The sequence below is a fragment of the Peromyscus californicus genome, unplaced genomic scaffold (genome assembly GCF_007827085.1).
Source record: "Peromyscus californicus insignis strain IS unplaced genomic scaffold, ASM782708v3 Scaffold_8__1_contigs__length_139910024, whole genome shotgun sequence".
Classification (NCBI taxonomy): Eukaryota; Metazoa; Chordata; class Mammalia; order Rodentia; family Cricetidae; genus Peromyscus; species Peromyscus californicus.
Window position 1 is genome coordinate 133,415,399 of NW_026294606.1, and position 20,376 is coordinate 133,435,774.

The 20,376-nt window shown below is 43.3% G+C and overlaps 1 long non-coding RNA gene across 1 annotated transcript; it reads right to left on the minus strand.

Moving 5' to 3' along the window:
• Nucleotides 1–7,410: 7,410 nt before the first annotated feature.
• Nucleotides 7,411–18,533, minus strand: LOC128104682 (uncharacterized). The gene is made up of 3 exons (XR_008216049.1): nucleotides 18,303–18,533; nucleotides 17,905–18,021; nucleotides 7,411–7,654 (listed from the first exon to the last, which is right to left on the minus strand). It is a non-coding gene; the product is annotated as an uncharacterized LOC128104682 (long non-coding RNA).
• Nucleotides 18,534–20,376: the final 1,843 nt, after the last annotated feature.

The following is a 20,376-nucleotide window of genomic DNA, read 5'->3' on the forward strand; positions in this document are numbered from 1 at the left end:
CTTTTTATTTTTATGCTGGGACAGAGCCCTGAGAACTGAACATGCCAGGCAAATGCTCTCGCACTGAGCCACTCCCCCAGGCCTGGCACCAATGTCCTTTCTAAAACAGCCTCCCCCCGTCCCCCGGGTCTGTTTCCCTTACAGGAGATCCTGCTTGTTCCCACCATAGAATTTTACCTCACACCACCTCATGTGTGCTGGCTCATTGTCTACGATTGTCGTTCGTTCCAGCGGAAGCTCTGTGCAGACAGTGACGGGATTGTACTTCTTCCCTGCTTCCTCCTGTGACCCACCAGTGTTAACTAATCCATTAATTAAACCTAGTTAGACAAAGAATACAGATAAACTGGGCTAACACAGCAGAGATGAACAGGGAGCATTACGGGTTCAGTTGTGTCTTCCAAAGACGGGCTTTAAAGTCCAAACTCTGTCCTACAGGTTTTAGAAAGAATGGGGTCCTGCCAATGTCTAGGTCTAAACTTCCCATCTACAGACCATGAGACCATGAATTCCTGCCTCTCTCACCTACCTAGTTGTGATATTCTGTAGTCGTAGCCTTAGGAAACCAATACAGGAACATTTGCAGATCCTAGGTATCCAAACACTCCAAGTACTGGGTAACCGAGCTAGTGACAGACATCACTAGCCAATGGCCTGGACTGCAATCACACTGAGTCAAGACAGGCTCAGGAAATGCAGGAAGGAAATTCCAAGTGACAGACTCCACTGAATCCATCAAAGATGGGTCTGAACCCAGGGCCAACCAGTCAGAACTCCGAGGACTGAGGAGAACCGTGCCTTTGGGGAGAGGGAGTTAGCTCTTATATCATGTGGAAAAGGATGTTGGGTGGCTAAGAAGCCAGAATTGTGTGGGGAAATCACCCAAAGCTGAATGAGTCCTCTGCTGCCTACCACCTCTGTTTCAGAAGTAAACATGATAAAGGGAAGCTCAGAGTAGAAACTGGTTCATGCACTATTTAGAACGTCAGAAGTAAATGTGGAGTTAGAAGTTTAAAGGTTACTAGGTAGCATAGACTAAGAAATGATAGGAGGGAAACTGGGGATGGGAAATGACCTACTTCCGTCCTCTAACCCTGAATCAGCCTCAAAGAGAAAACATTTGAAAAACATGTCACCCACCAACCTGAAGCTTTTCAAAGGTCCTTGTGAATAGGGCGGTTTGTATGAAAACAGATGGGGTGGTGGTCATTTAGAAAGCAGATTGGAATGATTAAAAATTACATCATTTGAATCAAGGGTAAGGAAATGTTCACAAGTCATCCTAATGAGGGCTTCTGGGAATTATGGACACATGTTGCTGTGCCAAAGGCTTAGAATACATCCAAAATTAGAAGATGCTGGCGAGGGTCACAAGCCCAGAGGACTTTTCTTACCTATTGACGAACACTACCCAGAGAGCACTCCCCCACTGCGCCAACACTCCACTCAAGTAGAACACAGAGTGCGGGCTTTCCCTCCTAAACTCAACGCGTTTCCATTGGCTTAAAGTGAGCGATGAAGGCCCCGTGGTAAGGATTCAGAACTTGATCTCCAGTCGCAGACTACCGCACCTCACCCTGCTTCTCTGGGGCAGATATTTTTTAAAATGACATTTTCAAAAACCAAGAAAGACGTAAAAGTGAGAAAAATGTGATTCCATTGACTTTGACCACCATTTCCCTCTGAACATGGCAGGTTTTTATTTCGTCTTTATGATTTAAACATCAAAAATAAAGGAAGCATTCTTATAATCAGGTCCGTATTCCAGGACGTGGTCATTTGACTCAAGCGGCAATGCACAGTTAACGGACTAAGCGTTAAGTCTTCAAACAGGACCCTTCTGTCAGTCATTTTGGTCTGGTACACTGTACTTAGGGAGATGTCTGCATTGAGGTTCAGTTTCATCCTCGCCAGTTATCAGTGTAGTTCTTCATCTGGTCTTCCATTGTGATTTCTGTTGAGAACTGCATTTCTCCCAGGATGGTGATTGTAAAGCTGTTGAGAAGGCCACTGCCCAGTCTAGAAATGTGGGATGCTCTGTGCCACTGTGCACTTAGAGCAGTCTCCCACGCCTCCCTTATCCTTATGGTGCTTTTTCACCTCTTCCCCACAAAACTTGGGTTTTCACAGACCTGTAACTCATGGATGACACAGGTTGACTTGCTAGATGCCCTTGTTCTGAGTTGGCAGATCTGTGGCACACTGGAATGCCAAGGGCAAGCAGGAGCAGACATTTCCTGTGTAGGAAGCTGAATGGACATACAACCATGAGTCCCCACTGTGATTCACCCACAAGCCCCCATGCAGTGGCTTCTCTAGCCACCCAAGCACTCTGCTAGCAAGTTTCTCTCACCAAAGAGCCACCTAAATAAAAACCGTGTGCCCGAGATACAGGTGCCATCTCTTTCTCTTAGAAGCCAGTAGCCTTGGCCTTTCCTCTCAGGCTGTATTTCCTTGTTTTCCTCAGCTACACAAGGCACTTAGAAATGGTGAGCTACCGGAGTGACCTTGGTACCGTCTACTCCTTTGCCCTGGCACACAGAGTCAGCACAATGGACTGCGCTGACATGTCTGGGCTGAAGCCTTCCTCCCACCCAGCTCTGATGTGCGCACTAGTGTTCCAGGGTCTGCACTCACAGCCACCAATTAGCATGGCAGCCGGCCCACTTCAACAAGGTACAGAGTCACTTTCAACAAGGCAGCCTGCCAGTCCGGCCCTGGCCCAGATGGGGTCTGAAGCAAGTGACACAGCATATGGGTGAAGAGCTTTCCTGTGGCCAGTGTGGCCAGAGGGGGGACCCCATGTTCCCCTCCAAGGAATGTCTCTATGGAAATATTTCATCACCACACTATTTTTATTATTCTGCACATTTTCTTGTGAGGGTAGAAATTGGAATGGCAAGATTCTGTAGAAGCACTATTTGAAGTGAAAGTTCCTCTTGCTGAAGGCAGAGGCACAAATGTTGGTAATATGTGGCACAGAAAGGCTTTACAAGAAATGTAGAGTGTCCTTCCTGTCCAGGCCACGAGCTGCCCTCAGTGAGATGGCTGAAACATGGACAGAAATCGATGCTCTGTGGGCTGGGGTCGGGGCTGGGCAGGTTTGGTACTACGAACGAGGAAACACTGCTGTGTGTGTGCATTTGTGTATGGGTGTGAGAGTGTGTGTGTGAAAGTGTGTGTGTTCATGTGTAGGTGTGTTAATGTGTATGAGAGCGTGTGTGTGCCTGCATGTGAGTGTGTGTGAGTGTGTGTGTGTATGTGTGTATGAGAGTGTATGTGTATGTGTGTGTGTATGAGTGTGTGTGCCTGCATGTGAGTGTGTGCATGTGTGTGCGTGTGTGCGCGTGCGTGCATGCGTGCGCGTGTGTGTGTGTGTGTGTGTGTGTGTGACATGTATGCAGGTAAGCGCATGCTGAGACACGCAGCTTTGCCGACTGAGCTGCCACTGTGTTCTCACCACACACACGTGGCGGTCAAAGGATGACTTCCACCATCCGCGAATTCTGAACCCGCGTCATCAGGCCTGCATGACCCTTCTCTCACCACGGAGCCAGCACACTGCCCTCACAGTGTCACTGCTGTCCTCTCTCAGCAAACTCCTGCTCTATCTCCCGAAGACAGACGTCAGTGAGAGAAGAGGCTAGGGGAGACATAACAGGGGGGTGTGAGGGAGTAATGCTGTTAATTACAGCCGTTCAAACGTGAAAGGGAACGGTGAGAATTTATTCTCCCAAAAGAAGAAAACCCCAAACGGGCTCCTTCTTGAGAACGTTGCTAATAATAAACTTCAATCTAAGTTAGGCAAGTTCAGGTGAAGGCCCCAGAGCCTCCCGGGAAATAGTAAAACAAGGATAATAATGCTAGCAATATCTTTTCCTGGAGTTGGTAGCCTCATTCTATATCCTTTTTATGTAACAATTTGTATTCAGAAAAGTTCTCTAGAGGAACAGAATCAATAGAACACGTGTATGTACATATATAATATAAAATAGATGTATACACACAATAAAACCTAATAGTATTCATTTCATTAGATTGGCTTAAGGTGATAAGGGCTTGATAGTTCAGCCATGGCTGACTGCAAGCTGGAGAGGCCGAGGACCCGGTAGCAGTTCAATCCGCACACTTCAGCAGTCCCAATCCAGTGCTGAAGGCCTGGAGGATTCCTGGGGAGTCGCTGGTCGTTAGAACGCATTGGAAAGCAGAGGGAGCTGCAGACTGATATCCGAGGAGCATGGCACTGTCAGTGAGAGACACTGGCCCGGGCAGAAGCAAAGGCAGACTACTTTTCCTCACGTCTCACCTGCTGGTTGGAAGGCGCCACCTACGCAGAAAGCAGTTTCCTCTCCACTCAACTAATCCTCTCTAGAAACAGCCTCACAGACATGTCCAGATGTGTGACTCATGGGTGATTCCACATTCTTTCCAGCTGACAATCCAGACAAGCATCACACTGTATTTTCCCATTTCTCCCTAGAAGTTACGTTTGCTTTTTAAAATAACAAACATCAGGGCTGAGGAGATGGTTCAGTGGTTAAGAGCACTGGCTGCTCCTCTGGAAGACCCAGGCTTGGTTCCCAGGACCCACAACGTGTTTTACAACCATGCCTAAGACCAGTTCTAGGGACTCCAACATCTTTGTCTGGCCTCTGCAGGCATCTGGCACGGATGTGGTGCACATACATATACGCAGGTTAAACACTCACAAACAAAATAAAATAAATAAATGTAAAATAAGAAACACGGGCTCGAAATCGGCAGGCTTGCCATGAGGCCTGAAGGCCTGAGTTGCATCCCTGGGATCCACCTGGGGGAAGAGAGAACCGACTCCCACAAGCTGGTCCTCCGACCTCCACTGTGCACCGCGGCGTGTGTTCATACACGGACAGCAAATAAATGTGTTTAGAATTTTTTAAATGAAAAATAAGGGCCTAGAGAGATGATTCAGCAATTAAGAGTACATACTGCCCTTGCAGAGGGCTGGGCCTGATTCCCAGAGCCCACACAGAGTGCCTTACAACTGCCTATAACTCCAGCTCCAGGGGGATCTGAGACGTTGGCCTCTTCAGGCACCTGCTCGCACACGCGCGCAGCGCGCGCGCGCGCGCGCACACACACACACACACACACACACACACACACATAATTTAAATTTTTTAAATAAAATTAAAATAATAAATTCATGTAAAGCTAAAAACCTCATTTTGGAAGATAGTGGGATATGAAAATAAAACAAATTTCAGCCAAAGAATTTAGACTGAAGGACTGATAGCAAGCGGGTGGGGGGTGGGGTGGGGATGTCTGTAGAAATGTAGACAACTTCTCAGAGTCTATGCTGCTGTTCTGTTCTGCCACCGGCCTAAGAAAACGAAGCTTCATGGCCAGAAGCAGATGCAAACTTCAGTGTCGCAGCCGGCCTTGCTCAGCAGCTTTTCACTCCTCCCAGGGAGGACCACCGGTGTCTCAGGGGCATCAGAGCCATAGCTGTGGGTGCTGCTGATATCCGATGTGTATGGCTCTGGAGCCTGGATCAGTGGTATTCAGAACCCCACCAAGGAGCCAAGAGCAGGAGATGGTACTTTACTATGATTTTCCTTGTGGCTGCCTAAACACAAATATTATTTAAAACTAAATTATATAAACCAGCAATTTAAGAAATTCTATTAAACAAAGCAGTAATTACTCACAATTTTCTATTTTCAGTCACCTTAAGGTTGTTTGCACCCATCTAGTCTGTATGGTAGAATCTCCATCTTCTCCCAGCTCTGAAATTAATAGCATCCAGCAATTGCTTGAAACTGACCATGAAAACCAGGGTCACCAAATGGCGACGATGAGGAGGAGGAGGATGGAGGTGTAGAAAATGGCTTTGAGACAGGGTTTCACTGTGTCTCCCAGGCTCACGATCTCCATGTGTCATTTTCCAGAGTTTGGAGGTCACAGACAACCATGCCCAGCTATGCTGAAGCTTTTGGGGATCACACTACAGACTGAAATCTACACAAGCCTCCTGTTCTGTAAGAAAACAGGCCAAGTCTCCCACACATCTCTTACGTTACTCTACTGTGTATTCCTAAAGTTGAGCTCTGCCTTGGATCTCTTCTTCTTTTCAAATAGTAGCTACCAATCTTATTTATTTATTTATTTATTTATTTATTTTAACTTTCTAAACTATTTTAGGATTATAATTACATAATTTCTCCCTCAAAACCCTCCCAAGTACCCCACCTCTCTTTCAAATTTATGGCCTCTTGTTTCTTAATTGTTGTTACATATATTTATATATGTATATACATATATATATATACACATATGCAATTATATCATATTCCTAAATACATAAACACAACCTGCTCGGGCCATATAATATTGCATGCAGATCTTGTCTCAATTATGTGTGCCGTTTTTTGCATGATGGGGAACCAAAATCCCCTCCCACTTATGTTGTTTCTTGGGACCTTTGATTCTCCAGATGGATGGTCCCAACCACAGACTGACAGTATCTCGGGCTCAACACAACCATGTTGTCCTCAGGTACAATCACAGAGGCCCTGTTTAATTCAAGATGAGCAGCTATTTTTTTTCTTGGTTTTTTGTTGTTTAAAGGGGGAGATTCTCTAGTACTTGAAGAGATACAAACGTGTATGTCTTGGATTTGGGAAGGCAGTGAAAGAATTAAAGTGGGTTTGGGGAGCACAAAGTAGGAGACATTTGTTGACGTTGAATGTTTTTAGCCTGAGAGCTGGTTCTTTTGTAACCACTGGACCAAACAGTCTGAAGCAGGCTCCTGATGAGAAGGGAACACTCCATACCTACACAAAATCTCTGTACATCTCAGAACGTGCAGAACAGGTCTACTCAAAAATCAATGTTTTCAATATTTCTAACAATACAAGATGCCTTGGTATGTGGAAAAGGCTGACCAACAATATTTAAAATATGATTTCAACTTAACAATGTCCTTGTACCCCTTCAAGCAATAGATTAATGTTATCCAAGAGACACAAATCCTGAGAGGATGTCTTACACTGTGAATACGTTTGCCTCTTGGGAGGGTAACTTGATCCTGTTACACCCACCAGTCTGTTCACTTCTGTTTTCTAATGCCTCTATAACAAATATGAATTGTTTTTGTGATTTTAAAAAGTGTGGGGCTGGAGAGACGTCTCCGTGGTTGAGAGCACTTGCCACTCTATGAGAGGACTGGAGTTTAGATCCCAGCACCCACACGGGCTGTAACTCCAGCTCCAAAGGATGCTGTTAGTCCCTTCCCTGGTTTCTGGGAACACCACACACACACACACACACACACACACACACACACACACACAGCAGGGGGGGCACAGACACACAAGAACACACAAAATCTTTTTTTTAAAAAAGACCGTGACTTTTTTTAAACCCTTGAAAAAAATCTTCACAGCCAATCTTAGTCAACTTTAACCAAAGTGACCTCAATGTATCTTTCCCCCACATCTCTTGATTTTATTTTGTTTTTCCAGAAAAACCACATGTCAACATCAAGCAGTCAACAGCTTGCTTTCAGTACCTTCCATTGTAGTCTGGAATTTAATGTATTTTTCAGGAGAAGAAGTTCCAGCTGGCCATGATGACAGCCCTTCTGAGAACACCCCAGTCCTCTGGGTCAGAGCTTCAAAGAGAAAAATTGCCAAGTGGTTTCACGTAAAACATTATAAAAGACACACGCCACAGTGCACACAAACATCATCTAGAGATCTCCACTAATGTGAAGCTTGCTCTTTGTTTTGGCTTCTTTGGATATTAGCCCATTCTAATGCTGTAGACTGTTAGAATTCTAGTTTTGTCAGGCTGGCGTAGACTTCCCCTCTTTTTCATAAGTTTATTTGTGGCTTTTTTTTATTGTGGCTAGAATGCTTGGCGACTTTCACTTTTCTGTGGTTTTCAAACAAATTGTGCATCTAAGTAGGAGGAGTTTTCACTGGTCTTTAGTCTAGCAGGTGGGCAGAATGTCAGCATCAGTGGTTGGTTTTCATACTTTGACTTAAAACTATTCCTTTTAATGTGTTAGAAGAAATCTTGAATACATTATACAATACTTCTTAAAGAATTAAGCTTCATAAAAGAACTAATTTTAAAATCAGTTTAGTTCCCCTGCTGTTGATACTGATATCTAGAGAGAGAAAAAACTATGCAAAGTTTGAAATAAATAGTTTAAATTTTTATGAAATAAGCTAATCTTTGCTCCTTTCAGAACCACAACACAGAAAGAAATCTCCAACTTCTGCATATCACAAAACCCACTCATAGGGTTTTGGTTGGTTGGTTTTTGTTTTCGTTTGAGACAGGCTCTCATGTCATCATAAAATCCAGGCTGGATTTGAACTTACAGCAGTCCTCCTGCCTCAGCTTCCATGATTGGTGGGATTAGCCACCACACACCTGGACTTAAAATACTTTACTGGTATCTGTTAACATCTTAAAAATTCAATAAACATGATAAGTTTTAAAGCACAGCATAAAAAAATATGGAGTGGACTTTTTAGGAGTAATGGCATCCACAAAAGAAAATGGTGGAGACACTTGGTGGTAATTGTGACCATTAGTCACTTGCAACCACTGAGCATTCCTGACATGTCCAGGGGTGACTGAGGGGTGAGAGTTTAATTATACTTAATTTTAATTAATGTAAATGTAAATAGCCACACATGGAGAGTAGCGAGCATGTTGGTCTCTTAGCTCTGGAGTTAGCATTGGTTGAATTACATTTGGATAAAAGTGTCTGTGGAAACTTGCCACATAGTAATGTTCTTTTCGCTTTCGTAAAATCAATGTTGGGATTTGCCTAATTTCCCAAAAAGAGTAAATTAGCTCTTTTTATTGCCTCTTCCTTCCAGTCCTTCCCTGACAGATGGTAGAAATGAGAACTCCATCTATTCCCCTTGAGAATACCACTGGCATTTCATTTTGGCAGAGGAAGAGACTAGCTGAGCCCCATGGCCTCTCCAGATGAATCTCAAAGTGATTGAAAACATGAAGTCCTTTCTTTCCTGGTTACAGGAGACCAATGTGCCAATCACACAGCATTTATTTTTACATACAACTAAAGACATCTACTGGTAATTTGCTGAGAATGATTAGGCTTTTCATTGGGGGAAATCTTTGGGTGGGCACTGTATTCCTGTGTCTACCTGTGTGTTTAGAGCCCCAACAGGAAACAAGGCACACACCAACCTCTAATCAAGCTTGGAAATGGTTTCTTTGCAAAGGTGCAGACTGTGGTAAAGGAAGCCAGTATCCAGGGCCACTTTGGAAGGCCCTTTGCTGTCAGGACTGAAAGAGGGGCACGTCTCTGATGTGAGAGCCCTTGGTGGTTGGCAGCACTATGCTGTGGTAAATGGGATGTGGCCAGCCCCAAAACCTTATCTCATTCCTTGATTTCCTCTTGGCCCTTTGTATTAGTTACCTCAGACAGACTTCTAGACCATAGTCAGGGTGGATAAACATGAGTAAGAGATCTGAAGAAGCAACAGAATCCACCTAGCCAACCTTTTAAGCTTGAAACAGATGGAGAGGGACCTGGATGGTTGGATACTTACCATAGGGTAAAGTGGCTGGCTGTGTGTTGCAAGATATTTGATTATACTGTGTAATGTATATGTCATTCTGATTGACTTAATAAAGAGCTGAATGACCAATAGCTAGGCAGGATTTCCAGGCACAGAGGATGCTAGGAAGAAGGGCAGAGTCTCAAGGAAATGCTGAGGAAGCATGACATGTAGGAGATGAGGTAACAAGCCATGAGCCATGTGGCAGCATGTAAATTAATAGAAATGGATTAATTTAAGTTATAAGAGCTAGTTAGAAATGAGCCTAAGCTATCAGCTGAACTTTCATAATTAATAATAAGTCCCCCTGTTATGATTTGGGAGCTGGCTGATGGGACAGAAATACTTACCTACAAATGGTACCCAAAGGGTGCCATGTATTTCCACATAAGACCTGAGAAAGCTTTTTAAAAAAAAAAAAAAAAGGTTCCAAACACACAGAAACAGTCAAATGAGGCTTCCTAGTCCTGCAGTCTCTCATGAAAGCCACAGTACAGAGACACGTCTTCCTGCCAATGTCTGCAAGCTTGAGCCACCAGTGCACCATGAGCTAAGCTGTGTGGCAGTTTAAGTTTTGCTCATACAGATGGAAAAGGTTACAGATACGTATTAAATCAGATCCAGATAGGAAAAAAACTCTAAACAAATTACAGTGTGTTTAAAAAATTGCTTAGGCTTTAAAAAAAGAAAAGAAAAGGGGTATAGACAGTAACAGAAAAAATAGTTTATAAATAATAAGACAAAGTCTTTAAGTAAAAAATAAAATAATATAAAAAGGATAAGCCATGTAAGGATGAAACATACACAGGGAGTCTGGATCCTGTATGTTATTGTGTTGACTTTGAATTTTTTTTTGATTGCTCGTGAGAGACACTGGATATGGAAACTGCTGAGTTAAACCAACCTATATATTTTAATAATGTCTTTACCTGAAAATGGAAGTCAAAAATATGTTGTGTTGGAGAAGAGGTTATGCTTTTGTTTTCACAGAAAACAAAAGGCTGTGGATTCGTTCAAGGTTAAAGAGGATCAGGTTTGATCAGGAAAGATTCTCTGAAAATCCCCACTACAGACATAAAGATATAAACCTAGGAAAACTATAAAACAAGTAACGTATATTTTACCTGCTCAAACATAACAAAGAATTATCTTTGGTTGGCTTGTGTACAATGCATAGTCCATACTTGTGTTAATGCAGATATGTATGTTATCTTTGAAAGTTTGTGTGTTTTCAGAGCAAGGGGACCAGACACCAATGAAAATGGGCAGCCCAGGTGATCCAGCCTCTCAGAGTGTCTCTGTTGCAATTTCCTCAGAGTTCTGCATCTAGAACAGCTTCAAGGCTGCTGGCTGAGATGGTCCAGCCTCACAGACTTTTCTAGCCAGGACTTGACCATTATTCTAATTTTCCAGGGTCCCTTAAATATGCAAGCACCCCTAGACAACAGGAAGCAGTCTAGAGAGCACAATGTCCACATTCCAAACAGGTGGAATGGGTGGTTTTTGGTTATTCAGTGGGTGAGGGATGTTTGTCATTGTTAGGGGGGATATAGAAATATAATATGTGATAAAAAGACAACTATTAACCTCAAATATTTTCCATTGACATGGAATTTTCTATATTGGTACAAATTTAAAGTTATTTTTGTTACAGTAAATGTATGTTGTACTCTTGTTTCAGGTATCATACCTATGTAGCTCATTTAACAATGTAATGCAAATGTCTAGTCCTTAAAAGTTATTATTACAAACTATTCAGGATTATAAAGAAATGCAGGTCAGTAGTTAGTCACCTATAACAATAAAATTTATAGTTGTGTATATTTTCAAAGTCAAATAGAGATATATTTTAGATAGATAGGTGATCTTCAAACACCCCAAAGACCTACAGAATATGGCATTTAAAGTGTTCTAGTAACATAAGGCCTTCATGACTCATCTGCTCCTGGCAGCACCAATTTACTCCAGACAAGATGATGGACATCAATGAAACTCTTTGTGGAGTTTGCTTTCATTGTGGCAAGGTTAGTCACTGGGCAAAGAAACTGTTCTTTCCTTGACTGCTGACAGTATGCTGTACAAACTGGACAAGCAGAACATAAAGAAAAAGACTCAAACTTTTCCAAGATAAGGCAGGACAGTTCTTTAAAATTCCTGCTTCACAGAAAAGTCTGTCAGATATTCTAGACCTGTAGGCCAAAGATAAATGCCCCAACATTGTAGAGTAACCTTGGGTGACTGTCCAGGCAGCCAGATGTCTGTCATTTCTATAGGTTTGGAAGTGGCTTGCAATGCACTTCCTGTTTACTCAGGTAATACTATAACCATCTGGGGTCTTTGATGAAGTTGAAGACTAGATAGTTTTAGTTATACTTTTCCTTAGTTATGATAGGAAGTAAATTAGGTACAAAACTTTTGACTCACCAAAATAGGATAAATAATGGAGTATATTCTTTGAAATACTGCCAAATACAAATGGATTGGATATTGTAAATGTAATCCTTATTTGATAATTGTTCTTATTATATATAGTTTTACTATGTTAAAATTATACAAAGTAAAGCTATAAAAACAAAAACTATAAAACACTGAAAAACTATAAAGAGTTAAAACCCTTTCTTTTTACTTAGACAAAAAGGGGGAAATGTTGTGAGATATTTAATTATACTGTGTAAAAATATGTCACTCTGATTGGTTTAATAAAGAGCTGAATGACCAATAGCTAGGCAGGATTTCCAGGCACAGAGAATGCTGGGAAGAAAGGCAGAATCTCAAGGAGATGTGGAGGAAGCATGACATGTAGGACATAAGGTAACAAGCCATGAGCCATGTGGCAGCATGTAAATTAATAGAAATGGATTAATTTAAGTTATAAGAGCTAGCTAGAAACAAGCATAAACTATCTAATATGATCAATTCATGTGAGTCTATTAAATGGGTAACAGAATTTATTAAGATATAAATTGAGGAAATACACTCATGACTACAGAATGGAGTAGACAGAAGAAATCGTCCTCTGACCTGACTGGGAGGGAATCCACCTCACAGGCAGGTGCAGGGAGAAGGGGCATGTGACCTTTCTCCAACTCCTTATAAGAGGCCATGTACAATGGCAGGAAGCACAGCCTCCTTTGGGCCGTATAGCCCAAGGTCATGGTCGGAGCAAATACCACTACATTTCCCCTTTTTGTCTAAATAAGAAGGTTCTAATCTATCAGCCGAGCATTCATAATTAATTTTCATAATTAATAATAAGTCTCCATGTCATGTTTTGGGGGTTGGATGGCAGGACAGAAAAATCCACCTATAGCTGTGTTTTCTTCCTGCAGAGCTCTGGCTGGGTGGTGACGTCAGGGTTCCTTTTTCCTTTCTGGCTTTACTTCCTTTGCCTTGAATCTAGTTATCCTGGGATCACACAATCCCCAAAGAAGGATGGTACAGAAATTTACTCTGACCTATGTTTAGTAAGAAAGTCAATACAAAGTTCCTAGAGTGAGATTTTTGGATATCGTGGGCATCTTTTTGAAAATAGGTATGAAGGATGATCATGGTTCCTCACAGTGGTTTCAAGTTACTAATTCTTTCATCCTTGGTTAAATAGGCCGCAGTGCAGATCTACCATGTTTGATCAGTGAATCTCTAGGCAAGAAGCCATTGCCTCACCCCTGAAAGGGAACAATTAAAGTGCAGGGTGGCTGCTTTTGAGATATTTGACAGGCTCAGAGCATCTGAGGACCAATTCAAGTCAAGCTCTGAAATCCAGCACCCTCCATGGTGAATCAGAATGAATGAAGGCCTTCATATCCTGCTGGGCTCAAAGTTGTCTCAGAGTGTGATCACAAGCATGGCAGGGATGTAAATACAAGTAAATGTGGGCCACACATGCTGGTACACACCTGTTACACATTTAGAGGATGGACACAGGAGGATCTCAAGTTTGAGGACAGTCTAGGCTATGTATATGGAGAGAAGATGTCTCAGAGAAATAGAAAGAGAGAGAGAGAGGGAGATGGAGGGAGGGAGGGAGAAAGGGAAGGAGGAAGGTGGAAAACTGGATAGGTCTCCTATGTCAAAGCCAGGGTCTGATAGGAAAGAGTGGAAAATAAAAATGTGATTTGGGGACATTTGTTTAGAGAAGCCTAGATCCCTCTGACTGGCAGAATCAGATGGTTTCCCCTCATGAGGGTTAAAGAAGCATCCCTTGCTTGGGAATGTACAATCTCACTAGAAGCAGTCATCTTCCTAAATGACACTTTGTTCTTCAGGGTCCCTCAAAGCCCACCGAAATGTGCCCTGGATATATACTGATTCAGGAAAATGTCCCCTGGATATACACAGATTCAGGGTAAGCACACTCCACAAGTGTATTTCCTTAAGATGTGCAGGCTCCACTGGGAAAGGAACGGACACCGTCTGAAAGCAGTGCTGAAGAGGGAAATGTGCTGCCTCGAGCTGTCGGATGCCCGTGGGGCTGGACCTGGGGGTTACGACACAGCCAGAAGCAGATGCCGGGTCTAGCACGGCTTGATAGATGCTAATTTGTGACTCTGGATTTAGTAGTCTTGCAGAGACACTTGAAGCTGGTCCAGGAATGTTACTCAATGGCTTCTTCAAGCCTACTGCCCACGGTGGTCTAAAGGAAACACAGTGTGTGTGACAGTGTGACGTATGTGTACATGTGCAGAGGCCAGAGGACAGCAGGTGTCCTACTCTACTAATTCTCCACTTGATGCTCTTGAGCCTGGGTCTGCCACTGAACTTGGAGCTAGAATGGCATCTAGCACACCTTGGTGACCTTCTTGCCTCTGTGCCTGCAGTTTTGGTATTGCAGGCATGTGCACAGCCAGGCCTGTTTTTTTTTTTTTTTTTTTACAAGGTGCTATGGATTTGAACTCAGAATCTCATGCTTGCATACCAATGCTCTTACCTACTGATCCTCTAGAGCCTCTCTGGAGCCTTGGGGTATTGACACATTTTGAACACCGTTTTGAGAAAAGGGTCAGCAGTTTCAATGAAGTAGGTATGAGGAATGGATTCAGTTTTTAAGGCTTGCCACCTGGTTATACTTCTCAGAAGGACTCCATTTGCATGGCCAAAAGGATGCCATGCAAATGGAGAAATAGGATAAAGTCAGGGAGGTTGCCTTTAAGAAGCCCAGTGGTGGCTGTCCTCTGTAGAACACTCTGGAGTTCACAGTGGGAATTGCAGCTACGGAACCATGGCTCTTGCATTCATGCTGGTGAAAGGAATAGGAACTGTCAAGGACCAGTCTTCAACCATCCAAGGAAAAGTAGATCTAGTTCTCACTATTAGCAGCAAAGCCCCAGGATGAATGAGGAGGCCTGGGTCTCAAACCACCCAGCAATGGAAAATAGAAGTTGGTGCTTGCCTTTGGTAACTGAAAATCAAGAGCTGTTCAACAGAGGACTGACTTCCATCTTAGAAGGCTGACTGACTCCATTAAGAAGTTTCCAGATCAAAGTCAGTTAAAAAACCCAGACCCGCCGGGCGGTGGTGGCGCACGCCTTTAATCCCAGCACTCAGGAGGCAGAGCCAGGCGGATCTCTGTGAGTTCGAGGCCAGCCTGGTCTCCAAAGCGAGTTCCAGGAAAGGCGCAAAGCTACAGAGAAACCCTGTTTCGAAAAACTAAAAAAAAAAAAAAAAAACAAAAACAAAAAAAACCCAGACCCACTGATCTTGGATCTTTTAGAGGAAAGGCTCTACATTATTAGTACATACTGTAACTGTACCTCTCAATCATCTCCTCAAGGGAAAAAGCAAATTCCTAGCTAACTGGACACTCGGGAAAGAGCGAGGCTTTGAGTTTTCAAAGACTGTCATCTACAGTGTATGAGAAGACATGGAGAGCAGGAGACTGGAAACACCACCACAGCCCCAGCACCAGAAGACAGACTTATGGAGACAAGTGTTTACTGGCGTGTTCAGGGACTTGAGGTACCCACTTGCAATAACTACTCTGGTTCTCAGGTGTATGATGGAGACAGTAATGTTCTGCTTCTGGCAGTAGCCTTGACTGGGTTGCCTGCCCTGTGGAGTCAGAGTAGTGAAGGGCAGTAAAAAGGGCAGTTTCCAGACTCGTCACAGCTGCCATTGGAACAGGTAGGATTTGCCGTGGGCTTTCCTGGGTGTTGTATGTTTAACGGATCCTTCACCTTCACCCACTAATGCCAGTGACATCTTCTGATTATGACACAAAGTTTGATTCTAGACACTGCCATGTCACTTACAAGGGCAAAATCCATGCCAACTGAGAGCCACCGGCCTTGTATGAACTCCTGAAACTGCCCTAGCTGTCAACAATTGCGAGGGTGATAACACAAGCTTTGAAGAATCACGAGGGTTAATACTGTCATCAAAGCTGAAGAGGTTCCTGTAACAGTCTCTTCTGGTCTAAGCCTCTACTTCTTTGAAAATCCGATGGATCATAGAGCATGACAATGAACTGCTTATTGCGGTTCTACACAGGAAGTCACCCTATCAGAGGTCCCGAGTCAGACGCGCACTACTGCAGCTAACAGGCCTGGAACAGGTGGGAGAGTTAGTGGCTTGGAAAGCTTCTCTTCTCAGTGGCTATTATCAGAGAAGAAAAGAAGCCTTTTGTCTTGATATGGTCATCAGAAATTGTGTAGGGCCCAAAGTTCTACCACATTTGCAGGCTAGCCACTTATTCTGCCATGGTTTCATGGATGGTGGTGAAGGGTGTAAGACTCCTGAGCTAGACACAAAGGGCTTTATTACTGTCAGGTGAGTAGTAGTCACAGCTCTATGTTCACTTGGAGTGGTTTCCTACGCTTATTGTCTTAATTAGGGTGACTATTGCTGTGATGAAACATCAGGACCAAAAGGAACTCAGGAAGGAAAAGGTTCATTCCGCTTACACTTCCACAGCACTGTTCATCACTGAAGGAAGTCAGGACAGGAACTCAAGCAGGGCAGGAACCCGAAGGCAGGAGCTGATGCAGAGACCATGGAGGGGTGCTGCTTACTGGCTTGCTCCTCATGACTTGCTCAGTCTGCCTTCTTATAGAACCCAGGACCACCAGAACGGGAATGGCACCACCCACAGTGGGCTGGGTCCTCTCCCATCAATCATTGATTGAGAAAAAGCCTTACAAGCATGCCTGCAACCGGATCTTATGGAGGCATTTTCTTAACTGAGGTTCCTTCCTCTCAGATGACTTTAGCTTGTGTCAAGTTGACATAAAACTATCCAGCACACCTACCAAGTCCCACAGAGAGAAAAGAGGACAATGACATAGACAGGCCAAGAATATTCCCACTCACTCAGTGGTTTGCATGCTAGAGAGGAACTCTGAACTTGAGAAACTTACAGCTTTTGTTTTAAGTAGTCCGTGTGGGTATGTGTGTGTGTGTGTCTGGGAGGATGAGCGATCTCATCTTTTCAGTCTTCTTAGGGTCAACAGGGCAATAAGATGCCACTGAGTGAACAGAGGTCAGGTCTACAGCACATCCAGCAATGATGCTCAGGGGCACTCAGGACTCATGGTGGGCTTGCCCTGGCACAGCGGGTATGATGGTCCCCTATCCTAACTGATGTATTGAAGCCTAAATTATCAGTGTGATAATATCAGAAGGAATTGGGTCATAAGGTCGGAGCCCTGGTGAATGTCTCCCTGTCCTCTATGGGAGCATCTGCAGAAGGAAGGCATCCATCTGCAGACCAGGAAGAGCATCCTCAGCAGGGACTGAATCTGCTGGTACCTTGGACTTTGTAACATCTAGACTTGGAGAAATAAATTTCTGTTGTTTGGTCCACTCAGTCTGTAGGATTTCTATTGCAGCAGCTCAGAGTGCCTGATGGGGCGAGTGGTAAGGATGTCCGTGGTCTTGCCTCAGTGCTGTCAGTTTTCATGTCACCATATACATCCCCAGGATGTGCCATTAATCCTTTATTTCTTTCTTTCCCTTGTGGTAGATAAGTCCACAAAAAGATAATCACTAGCGAAAGTTTAAAACCTTAAGTGAAGCTCCACAGCTTCAGAGTGACCATTCCAACTGTAGAGAAGTTCACAGAGAACACTTAGAATGTGGGGCTGGACGAGTGTTAGAGTGGCTACCTTAATCTGACTGTGTGATAATTATCTGTGGCTTTAGTACAATAAAGGATCCAAAATATTTCTTTATAATGAGTTTATCAAGTTGGAAAAAGCATTATTTGTGGCAATGATATTTTCAGACTGAGACTCACGTGCATGTAAAAGCTTAAAACAAAAAACAAACAAAACCTACCCAGTACATACATGCAGGTCACCCAAATTTCAATGTCACCTACCTTTGCTATGGTTGTGTGGAAGAATGGACTGGAGCTGAGTTCACAGACTCTGGCTTCCCATGGCCTCTGATTGTTCACTCTGTTCTTGAGCACAGCCCCATGCAGGCTCTTTATCATCTACAAGAGGATCAGCAGCACATCAATAAATATGTCTGAAATAAGATCACACAAATTCTTGAAAAACAAAAGGCTAAACAAATCAGACAAAATGAATCAAACACAGAACGGTCTAATCAAGCAAAGCAAAAACGTCAGTATGTCTGACTCTGCTTTTTTTTTTTTTTTTTTTTTTTTTTTTTTTCCCCTTTTCAGTTTTCCAAAAGGGAAGTCCGGAGCAAGATCTGACTCTGCTTTTGTAAGGCACCTGACAATATCGCCACTTCACCCACAGTTCTTACATAGTCCGTATAGTTCGTAGTTTTTTCTTTTCATGTTTTCCTCCGGGAAATTTCCATTGACATACTTTCCAGATTACTGACTGTTTCTTCAACTATGTCTTGTCCATTGCAAAGCCTCTCAAAAACTCAGTGTTTTTGTTTGGTGGTTTTGATTGTAAGATTTTCTTTTGATTTATTTTCTTTAACTTCTATCTTCTGCTTACATTTTCCTGTGATGCATGTTGCTCACTTTTCCCTTCAGGACCTGCAACACAATCATAATTGATTGACATGCCTGAGAGTCATCATTCCAAATTCTCTGTCATGTCTGTCTGGGCTGATGCTCTTTTTAAATGGATTGGATTTTAATGTGCCTTGTTGTTTTCTGTTGAATGTAGACCACAGTGTGCCAACTAAAAGGGCGAAGTAAGGGCTCCAGTAAGCAGTGTACAGCTATCTGCTTATGTGTGGAGGAGTTCGACGCTTCACTTTTTGCTGTGGTTGGAGACACTAGGGGCCAAAATATCCCAGGAGAACTTGTTATTGTTTCTCCTCTTGTTTGACATTTTCATAATTTAGGCCTGAGAAAAACAGTTCAGGTGAAATCCCTCATTATTCAGAGGAGATTTACTGAGGAACCAGTAAGATGTGAAGAGAAGCATTCTAGAGCCTTGTGATGCAATCTCACTGTGTAAGTGAGCACATGTCCTTGAACTGTGACTTTCACAAATACTTCTCAAGTTTTTCTTCCCTCTCAGCTGAAGCAGGAAGGCAAGAAGGGACTAGATTTTGGTGTTTATCTTTCTACAAGACAGTTGGGATCTGGTAGAAGTCACTTTGATTAAAGAGAACAGTGCTCTGGGCTATTGCAAAATGAATACATTCTTCCTCTCACTGTCAGAAGCAAAATGGGATTTCTTTTTCTTCTAATCTTTACTGTGAGAACTTGATATATCTCCTGGAGGAAGAATTCATGAGGATATGGATGTCCATTAAGGCTGCCCCCTACTGTGGTGATATTTTATCTGTGTACTCCAATAAAGTTTATCTGAGGATCAGAGGAAGAAGCCAGCCACTATAGCACATGCCTTTAATCCTATCACTTGGAAAGCAGAGATCCGTCTGGATCTCTGTGAGTTCAAGGCCACACTGGGAACAGACCCAGGCATGGTGGCACATGCCTTGAATTCCAACAGTAGTTAACCATAAAGGTCTGGAGGTCTGTACAGACAGATAGGAAGTGACAGAGCTGGGCAGGAAGAGGAAGTGATGTAGCTGGGCAGAGAAAGGAAATGAGATAGTAAAACAGAAAGGCATATAGGTGTGGGTAGACAGGAAGTAGGTCTCTTTGGCTGAGGATCTCCAAGTGATGAGAACGTGGCTGGCTTCTTTCTGCTTTTCTGATCTCTCGGTTTTAACCCCAATATCTGACTCCGGGTTTTTTATTAATAAGACTGTTTAGCACTTCATCTCACACTCTACCTCCTCCAGTCTGGCACTGAAATTTCTATTCTAAGTCCATGTTAACTGTGTGAAACAATATGCTCCTGTGTGATAGTTGTGCACGTGCACTGACACACTTCCACCGTACTCACCCATTGCTGTATTTCACTGTCTCCTCTCTGGTCTCTTTCCTGACCCCCACTGCCCTGGGCATCCTTCTGAGCCTTGTTATTGCTTGTTTCCTTGATGACACTCATTTTGATGGGTGAAACAGGCTCTCTGTGTACTTTTGATTTGCATTTTCCTCATGAAAAAACATCGGACATTCCTTCTTGTAATTGTAGCATGCTGGTATTTTAACTCTCCAGCTGTCTACACCGAGTCCCTAGGAATTCATCAGTCACAGCTTAGATCTCTCTGACCTGCCATTGGTTCCTGTGGCCATGTGTGCTCCTGGCTTTCTGTTCTAGTACAGGGCTTCTTAAAAAAAAAAAAAAAAAAAAAGTTTACTTTTAAATTATGTGTATGCATGTGTCAGTGTGTAGGTATGTGAATGTAAGTACAGGTGCCTGTGGAGGTCAGAAAAGGGCATTTGATCCCCTAGAGCTGAGTTACAGGGGGTTGTGAGCTGCCCGACCTGGGCACTGGGAAC